We start from the raw sequence: 9,254 nt of genomic DNA on the forward strand, positions 1-9,254 counted from the left end.
GATCCCTGGATGACTCACTGGGATTTGAAGCCGGGATTGTATCTCCAAATACAATAGTTGCAAAAAGAACCAAGGAAAACAAGAAGAAAGGGTGCTAAGGGTCACTGAAAGCTCTCACCTTCTTCAGGAAAACCTTTGAGCTCTGAACTATCACATTTGGTGGGCTCCCCGGAAGCCCAGTTAGAGATTTTATTCTTTGATGTCAAGGTGTGGCACAGTGTCTTATGTAAATGAGAAACAGGACTCTTACCAACCTTTACACCTGAGTGGGAAAGATGGCAGCAGAGCCCAGATTTTGGTGGATCAGGAAGCAAGGAGAGTAGGCCACACACAGCAAGAGGCCTTTTGCAGACAAGGGCTGGCTAGAGTACTCCAGGGGCTAAGTGTTTCGATTCTACCCACTTCAAACCAACACTCTTCTTGTGCTGGCCAGTGCAATGTACACTCTAAGACCCTGGGGTTTTCAAGTGTGCCCCTGTTTATAGCACACCAGGAGAGTCACATAACCACAAGAAAATGCTATAGCTGCAACTACCACTGAGATCACTTGTCTCTAAAATAGAATAGCTCACGGGGTGTGGCACACCCCTTTAGTCCCAGCACTCCCAAGGCAGAGACAAGCAGATCTCATGTGAGTTCCAGGGCAGCAGTTCTGGGGTACCAAACACCTTGTTTGTAAGGGGTCACAGGTTCCTTCTATGGAACCATGTGAATGTCATGTCACCTTCCGTGCGGTAATGTGAGAGACCAGAGAAATGGTCACAAGTCTTTCCTTCTGCAACCCAAAAGGATGGTGAAGGGAGCGAGGGTACAGACAGGGATCCTCTGGACAACCCTACCGCAGATCTGGAGTCTTCCAACCAAGTTTCAGATACAGAGGTGTAGAGAAGGTGGGGTGGGGGGTGGGGGGTGGGAACAGAATTCAGACCAGACGCTTTGTTTCTGCACACCTTGGGCTGCACTGTGAATTCCAGTTTAACATAAGAGTTACTTTTTTTTTTTTTTAAATTTTGGTTTTTTGAGACAGGGTTTCTCTGTATAGCTCTGTGCCTTTCCTGGAACTCACTCTGTAGCCCAGGTGGGCCTCGAACTCACAGAGATCCTCCTGCTTCTGCCTCCCGAGTGCTGGGGTTAAAGGCATGCGCCACCACCGTCTGGCTACTTTATTTTTTTTTTTTAACATGCCCAAATGAAGTACAAAAGGCTCTTTCCTCAGCATCTTTCCATACACTATCTATGATGCCCGTTCCCTCATTCCAATGCAAATTGTGAAAGCCAACTTATATGTCATGGTTATTAAATGCCTTTTTAAAAATATCTATTTATTTATATATTTCCTGTGTATGAATGCTTTATTTGCATGCATGCCTGAATGATGGAAGAGAGCATCAGACAGGAGAGGGCATCAGATCCCGTCATAGATCATTGTGAGCTACCATGTGGTTGTTAGGAATTGAACTCAGGACCTCTGGATGAACAACTAGTACCCTTAACTGTGGAGTCATCTCTCTGGCTCCCATATCTCAATCCTGTAATAGCTGAAAGAGGGTGACTAAAAGACTTTTGGGGATTGTCATTTTTTTTATAATAAACTAACAGTCATATATGTGAAAAACATGAAGTCTGTACAATTTACAAAAACCACTTTAAGAGAAATAATATCTATTTGGAATACCAGTTCATAAGCTTACAACCGCTGCCCCTCCCCCCCTTTTCTTTTTGGGAAAAACAGTGCCCAATGGCAATGGAACTCTGTAAGAAAGTAATATTGACCATGACCATGTTTCTGTCTAATGAGGATTTAAGTTTAGAGACCCAACTTTCCCCTCTCCCATCAAACTAAAGCATGGGCTTGCTATGCTCTGAACATTTATTTCCCACTTTCCAGGGAATCTCTGGCTGTTCCAAAATGTTGAAAAGGCCAGAATAAAGGGCGTTTGAGGTTTCTTTAGATAATGGAATGAGTGTAGTTCTGGAGGAAATACCGCTTTTAGGATTGTATTTCTGTTTTTATTTCTTCAGCCCAACCATGTATGTTAGTTGGTAACAAAGAAGAAGAACCTCTTCCCTACAACGACTGTGCTTCTCACCAGAGGCAGGCAGATCTCTGTGAGTTCGAGGCCAGCAGGATCTACAAAGCGAGTTCAAAGACAGCCAGGAAAAAACAAACACACAAACAAACAAACAAAATAAAAGTTGTGCTTCTGGACCATCTTGTCAAAACATCTAAAGACATCTAAGATTCTGGAGTGCTTGGGACTGGCGTTGTTTAGAGGTTTACTGGACACAGATTGAAAAGCAATAGAGAGTTCATAGAATTGTAACCCAGAAGCTTTTGGGCAAGCATATGTCCTACCACTTTAAACTGCTCTCAGCAGCCCTCTTGCCCCATGGGTACCTGGAATCCCACTTGATGGTGTATATGTCTGCACAAACAAACTGGCTTAGTTCAGGCAACGGATGAGTCATTTGAAGTAGGGAGGTAAAAAGAAACAGTTAGTAATGGACCATTTGGCTCCAACTGACATTTAAAAGTCTATCAAGTTTTGTTTTTCTCCTTTGTATTTAACTCCTCACATGTATTCATCCTGGGCTCTCCTCTTGCTGGATGATGAAGATGTTAAAAAAAAGGAAGCATGAAAATTTGGAGAATGGTATCCCTGTGAACTTTATGATTCATAATTTTAGAAAGCACCCCCTTCCTGCCTCCAAGTTTATCAAAGGCTGTCTGAACTGTGTGGGATTAATCTCTGCTCTGCAGGGGTATTTATCTATTATAAAGGAGGTAGAGTTTGCTGCATGAGATTTACTCCTAGGTTCCATATTTAGAGTTAGCAGGTGGAGTAATACACATGAGACTACTCCCAGTTTCTTACTTTCATCCCTTGGAGCTCTGAAGTACAAGGAACTTGAACAAGCACCCACAGAGTATAAGTAAGAGTAAGATTCCAAAGTACATTCCCCTTAAGAGCAAGCTCTGATGACCGCCACTTCCACCTGCCTATTTATATTATGTCAGACACCTCTCAGAGACAATTGCACATTGGTAGGAAATTAATCGGGTCCGTCCCCCTAAATGGTCAGTTTGCTGTAGCTTGGCAAAGTGAATCTCACTTCCCTGTGTGTCTCATTAGCCTCTCACTCGAAACTTGGATGGTTTTCACTCGGATTTTTGCAACTTGAAGTGCATGGAGAAGTGTCTAGCTGTATCCGGCGCCCCCTTACAGATTTAGTTACTCCCTGAACGGCAGTGCAGAACTCACAGCCCAGGTAGAAAGTGCTGCTGCGAGCTGCAGAGGCGAAGAGAAAATTGGGGCTGCATTGTATCTTCCCACTTAACAGCTTTCTTTAGCAAGGCTCTTTTGGTGTCACTTTACGCGATGCGTTTGTGTGTTTGACGTCTATCTATTTCTAAACCCGGGTGCTTCTCACTCGAAAGACCTGACTTAAGATGGGCGAGCTCTAAAGCCCTTTCGCATATGTCCTCCATGTGGTTAATGATCACAGAGGTTCGGCTCCAGAGCTTTGGAAAGGCCTGCGATTTAGAAGCTTCCCCCTGCCTGTCTCTCGCTTTAATCTGCTCAGCTCAGTCTTTGCCATGCCCACCTACACACAGCTGTCCATCTCCTGGAAACCTTTCTGCTGTCAGTCAAGTGACAGACTCGGATAGAAGCTTTGTGTGCCCAGGCCTCCTGAGGCCCGGCACCATATTTAGATGGAAGGGGAAGGGAGATGGGGGAGGGAACACCAGGGATTCTTCCAAGGCCAGGAGCTGAGGGAGGGGGTATGTGTGTGTGGGTAGACTACTGGTGGGAGGGCTTTGGTGCAAAGCGCCTTCAGAAACAGCTTTCTCAAACACACAAGAAAATTCAAGCATGTATACCAACCCCCAACATCTGCAGCCCAGCGGCACTGTAATGTAAAATCCTCCTGGGAAGTCAAGCATTCCAGGGCCTGTGGAGGCCAGGAATAAAGCACCCTTCTGTCCTTTAGCAGAGCTCTGTGCTCAAGCATAGCCCTAGTTTCTCTCCTAGTTTGGATGAGAGAGGTGTCTAGCTTTCATTTTCTTGGACTCCCTGCTTCTTAGCTGACCTGTAAGTACTGTTCATGTCTCTTCCTACACTTGCTCGGGAGCATTTGGTTTGGCTAGTTGGAATCGCCTGAGGACAGTTCTGCTTCTGATTTTGTACGGATTTCGTCTTCTGAGATTCGATGTCTTAATATTGGGAGGAGGTTGCATCTGGTGACAAGACGCCACACTACTGAGATGTCTTTATTTGGACAGCTGATGATGTCTCTTTTACAGCTTTGTCAATGAAAACTCAGACCAGTTGGACTTGGATCACTAGGTAGAGGGCCTGAATTGAGACACTGACTTTATTCAAATTACATTTTTTTTAAATTCATCATCATTCACATGTTCATTTTAGTTCTGTTCTGTTCTGTTTTGAGACAGGATCACACTATGTAGCCCTGGTTTTCCTGAAACTCACTATGTAGACCAGGCTGGCCTCCAACTGATGGTCCACCACTTCCTGAGTGCTTTGGTTTCAGGACTGGCCACCATGCCTCGCTGGATTGTAGTCTCATAAACTTGACTTCATATTCCCAGCCAGCTGAAGCTCAGGACTTTTCTCCAACATCCTAAATTTACCATAAAACCACCAGAAGTCCTGGCATTTTTCTAACAATAAGTGGGTTTTCACCTCCTTTTATATGAATTATATTTGCTTCTAACTCAGGGTAATATGAAGATACATCACCTAAAATAATTATAATTTAACTCAATAATATATTAAAACCAACTTCCCATTAGCTGTACTCAAGTTTTAATTTTGTTATTTTTTTTCCCTATTTTTATTTTGTTTTGTTTTCTTTTTACCGCAGATCAGGGAGTAAAAAGAAACAATTTGAGAGATAGCTACTTGAATACTATAGTTTCTCTCCGATATCAGTCCTCTATGTTGCTGTGTGTCTAGGAATACGGTTTCTCATCACAACCGGCCTCTCATCTCATCAGGCAAAAGGCAGGCAGCCATGACTCAGGAGCAACAGTGTAACCAATAAGCCTGAGCAAACAGCTTCATAACCCTGGAGCTTGCTTGGGATGTTAACACAGATGCTGGGCAAATCCGTGGGGAATGTTTGGCAAACGTTTGTTTCACCACGGCTCTAAACTTGCTGAGTGCAAAGCTAATAATTACCAAGTCACAATAATTTTGTGACTTTTTTTTCTTGAGCATACTTGATCTTCAGAAACAGTGCTTTTTTTTTTTTAAACTTAGTATAAAAAGAGAAAAAAAAAGCCTAAGAAATGTAATAGATTCTATGTGCTCATACACAAGATAGAAGAGTGGTAGACAGCAAAGGCTTTAAATTTTTAAAATTGAACTCACATCCAGCAGACTCTTCAAAGATAATTTACCTATTTATTATTCTGTAATGTTGTGCTCTTCATGTTCTGATAAAACACACATGTATAATTTAAATCTAATATCACTCAGAGTTCAACTTTTTTTGACGGTTGATTAATTTTCAAAATGATAAAATTGGATAGAACAAATTGAGTAGTACTTGGAATGAATATTTCAAAACTCTGGGAACACCCCCCATAAATTACACTCAGTTTAGGAGAGTATCTTCTCAGGAAAAGAATGGTTTTTAGAATTCAACTTGCATTGGATTGGTGTATTTCAATAGTGAACCCAGAGATTATTTGTACAAACATTATACCCATGTGTATATACACAGGCAATGAATTCCCATAAACCCTGAAATACTGTTTGTAAACCACAGGACTTCATCAGTTCCATGTATGCCTTCCATACAACACCTGTAGCAGTCTAACCCAGAACACACACAGTTTTTATGTAGGAGGAAGACACATGGTTAATTGTTAAAGAAAAAAAATAAACTCTTTGAAAATCAGCACCTGTAAAAAAAAAAAATTGCCTCATTGCCTCATAGCTCAATATGAGTATTGATTTTTTCCTTTTCACTCTGCCGTGCTAATTTTTGTCTTTGATTCTTTTCTCATCGTGAAAAAAATATATTTTCCCATGTTCATTTAGTATATTCATTTTGAGAAAGAACCACAAAAAATAGGTTTCAGAAGGTGTATGTGTGCAGCCTTACTGTGTGTGTGTGTGTGGGGGGTCCCTACTCTGTGGGAGAAATGTCCCTACTGTGTGTATGTAGAGTTTCCTACTGTGTGTATGTTGGATATTCCCTTTTCTTGAGTGATCAGGTTGTTAACAAGTATAGGGAATAGTTTCTCCCAGATGCGGCCAGCTTTAGTTCTTTTCTGTGATTGTGTAGAATTTACATTGCCCTGGCTTCTGTGTCTATTCATTAAGCCATTTGGGAAATAGACGTAAACTTTCACAGGGTCACTTTCTATCTGCTACACCAAATGAATGGCCGTGTGTCGGGCCGTCTTGGACAAATGCGCCCACTTCTGTAAACAGACTTTCCTGTTTCCTCTTGTCTCTGCCACAAACTTGTGATTTGGGGAGCTTGACAATTGTCCCCTCAAACCACAGACATTTGTCTCTTCCCCTAGCTGTTTGTTTTACCCCAGCAAACAGAACAAAGAAAGAAAACATCCAACGCACACAGAGATCTTAGCCGGTTATCAGCTAGTTGGCTGAAAAGTTTAACAGCTTAGAAGATTCAAATTGGTGATTAAATGAAGTGTAGAGAAACAAGTGCTTTAAAATTTTTGCCTTCTCCTTTCCCCAAGTCTGGCCTTTCACAAGTACTGCAGTAATTGGGCAACATCTAAAATTTACTTCTTCGCGAGTAAAGCATACTACATTCGTTTACAAATTTCATCTCAGCAGTTTTGCCCCCACATTTGAATCGCGTGCTTTAGGCGAAAGCCGAGGAGTCATTTCAAGACTTTAGCTGAGTCGAGTTTAAGCTCAGCTCAGCTGGTCTGCACCCTGCCCTCCTCCTGAAACACGTGACATAGTTCCCTTCCTGGGTTTCACACTCTGGGGAAAGTATATGCCTAAGTGAATATGTCCATTCCTTCACTGGTTAAATTGGGCTCATAACCATGGCAACTTCAGGATTATTTCAGAAGTGACACACTTTGTATCCAGTCACAACAGAGTGGCTGACACAAATCGCAGTTTTCTCTTAAGATTACAGTGTCTTGAACTGTTGTTCAGTGGGTGAGGTCACAGGCAACTGTGGTAAATCACTTGTTTGGTCAGTATTTATATGTGTGTGTGTGTGTGTGTGTGTGTGTGAATGTGAGTGTTTGTGTGGTGTGCACACGTGATGTACCTACATATATGTGGTAGGTGATGGTGCCATCGTGTGCTTGAAGGGTGGAGGAGGATGTTGACTGCACTACTCTATTTCTTCTTAGCCTTATTCCCTTAAGATAGGTTCTTTCATGGACCCTGGACCAGGGCTGGTAGCCAGCAAGCTTTGGGCGAATTCTCCTATCTCTACCCACACAGCCCTGAGATTACAGGCATGTGCCTGGCCGCTTACTTTCTCAGCAATTTAGAAATGTCCAACACCCTAGTTAGTATTAACTATATATTCAGAAGAATATCTGATCCAGATCTCTCCCAATATTCATTCTTCCTGTCTGAGACTTTGCACCCTGTGCCCTTTTACAGACACGTCACACTCTTAGCCTCTTTAACCAATGTTCAGCTTTTTGTTTCCATGAGTCAGATTGTTAGATTCTATCTATATTGATGAAAATGACAGAATTTATGTACTTTTAAAAGACTGAATAGTATTCACCTACACACACACACACACACACACACACACACACACACACACACACACACCCATACATTATTTTATCTGTTCCATTGTGGATAAACAGCTATGTGGATATGACTTGGCTGTTGCTAATAGAATTGCAGACATCTTTTCACAAACTGATTTAATATCTTGGGGATAAAAATTCATAAGTAGGATCACTGGTAGGATTTTGTTTGGTTGGTTTTTGTTGTTGCTTATAAGAGACTTCCATTCAGCTTTCCATAGTGGCTATAGTAATTCACAATTCTATCACCACTGTGCAAGATTTTTCTTTTCTTCACATTGGCCCAAGTGTTACACTTGAGTACAAATGATTTGTGAGGAGTCTTCTTCTTATGTACCTTCTCTAACAGATAACTCACCAGCTTTTAAAAACAAATTTAGTTTTATCACATCAGATTATGCATATGCATATGTGTCTGTGTGAAGGTATGTGCATGAGAGTGCCAGTGCCCAAAGAGGCCAGAGGTGATGAATTGAAACTCCCAGAGATGGAGTAACAGGCTGTAATGAGCCACTTGATCTGGGTGCTATGAGCCAAGGCTGTAATATGGAAGAGTAATACATGCTCATACCTACCTGTTGATCTATCTCTCCAGCCTTCATCAACCTGTATACCTAGATATGGAAATATTGGCCTTCATCTACAGCAGAGTGTGTGTGTGTGTGTGTGTGTGTGTGTGTGTGTGTGTGTGTGTGTACACATATATTGATCAACCTGCAAGGTGTGACTCTTGGTTTCTTTCCTATGCTTTGCATTCATAGTAAATTTAGGTGTCAGTTAAATTGCTCCCTCTGAGCACGGAGCACGGATGATGTAAACCTCAATGAACAGAAAGTGTGTCCTGCCTATAACATCACAAAGCAGAGGACTCAAACAGTTTAGCATGGGGAGGTGTGGAACCGTATTAAACAACAAAAGGAATATCCTACTAGAAACCATGGGTTCTGGGTTGTTTGATGTTAGACAATCTCCTGAAGCCTCAGCCTCTAACACAACATTCAATGGTCCCTCAGACTCAGAAATAACATAGACCTAGTACCAGCACTTTCTACACTTTGTCCTTGAGGGAAAATAGTCACAGTCAATTCCCAATAATTATCTCCTACTCATGAAGTAAAAAGCAAATGGCTTGCATGCAACTTGATGTTTTGTGGGCAAGTCCTTTATAGGAAGAATTCTACAAAACATTTCTAAGGAGAGTAGATGGATCTTATTTTGCATTTTATAGAAAGATTCTGTTTTCCAAAAGTATTTGTCTAAAAAAATCAAATCTACTAAAGAAATATAGAAAACACTCTGTGTATGTATGCTGGTTATAGTATTAACCTTTACTGTGTGTATGAATGTAAGCAGAAGATTTCATAACTCTCACAGTTAGGGGGTCTTCATTAAAAAAAAAAAAACACCTTACTTGGTTTTGCATCTTCCAAATAGCAAGGCAACACACCAACCAACA

Source organism: Peromyscus californicus, unplaced genomic scaffold (genome assembly GCF_007827085.1).
Source record: "Peromyscus californicus insignis strain IS unplaced genomic scaffold, ASM782708v3 Scaffold_21__1_contigs__length_65335640, whole genome shotgun sequence".
NCBI classification, from domain to species: domain Eukaryota; kingdom Metazoa; phylum Chordata; class Mammalia; order Rodentia; family Cricetidae; genus Peromyscus; species Peromyscus californicus.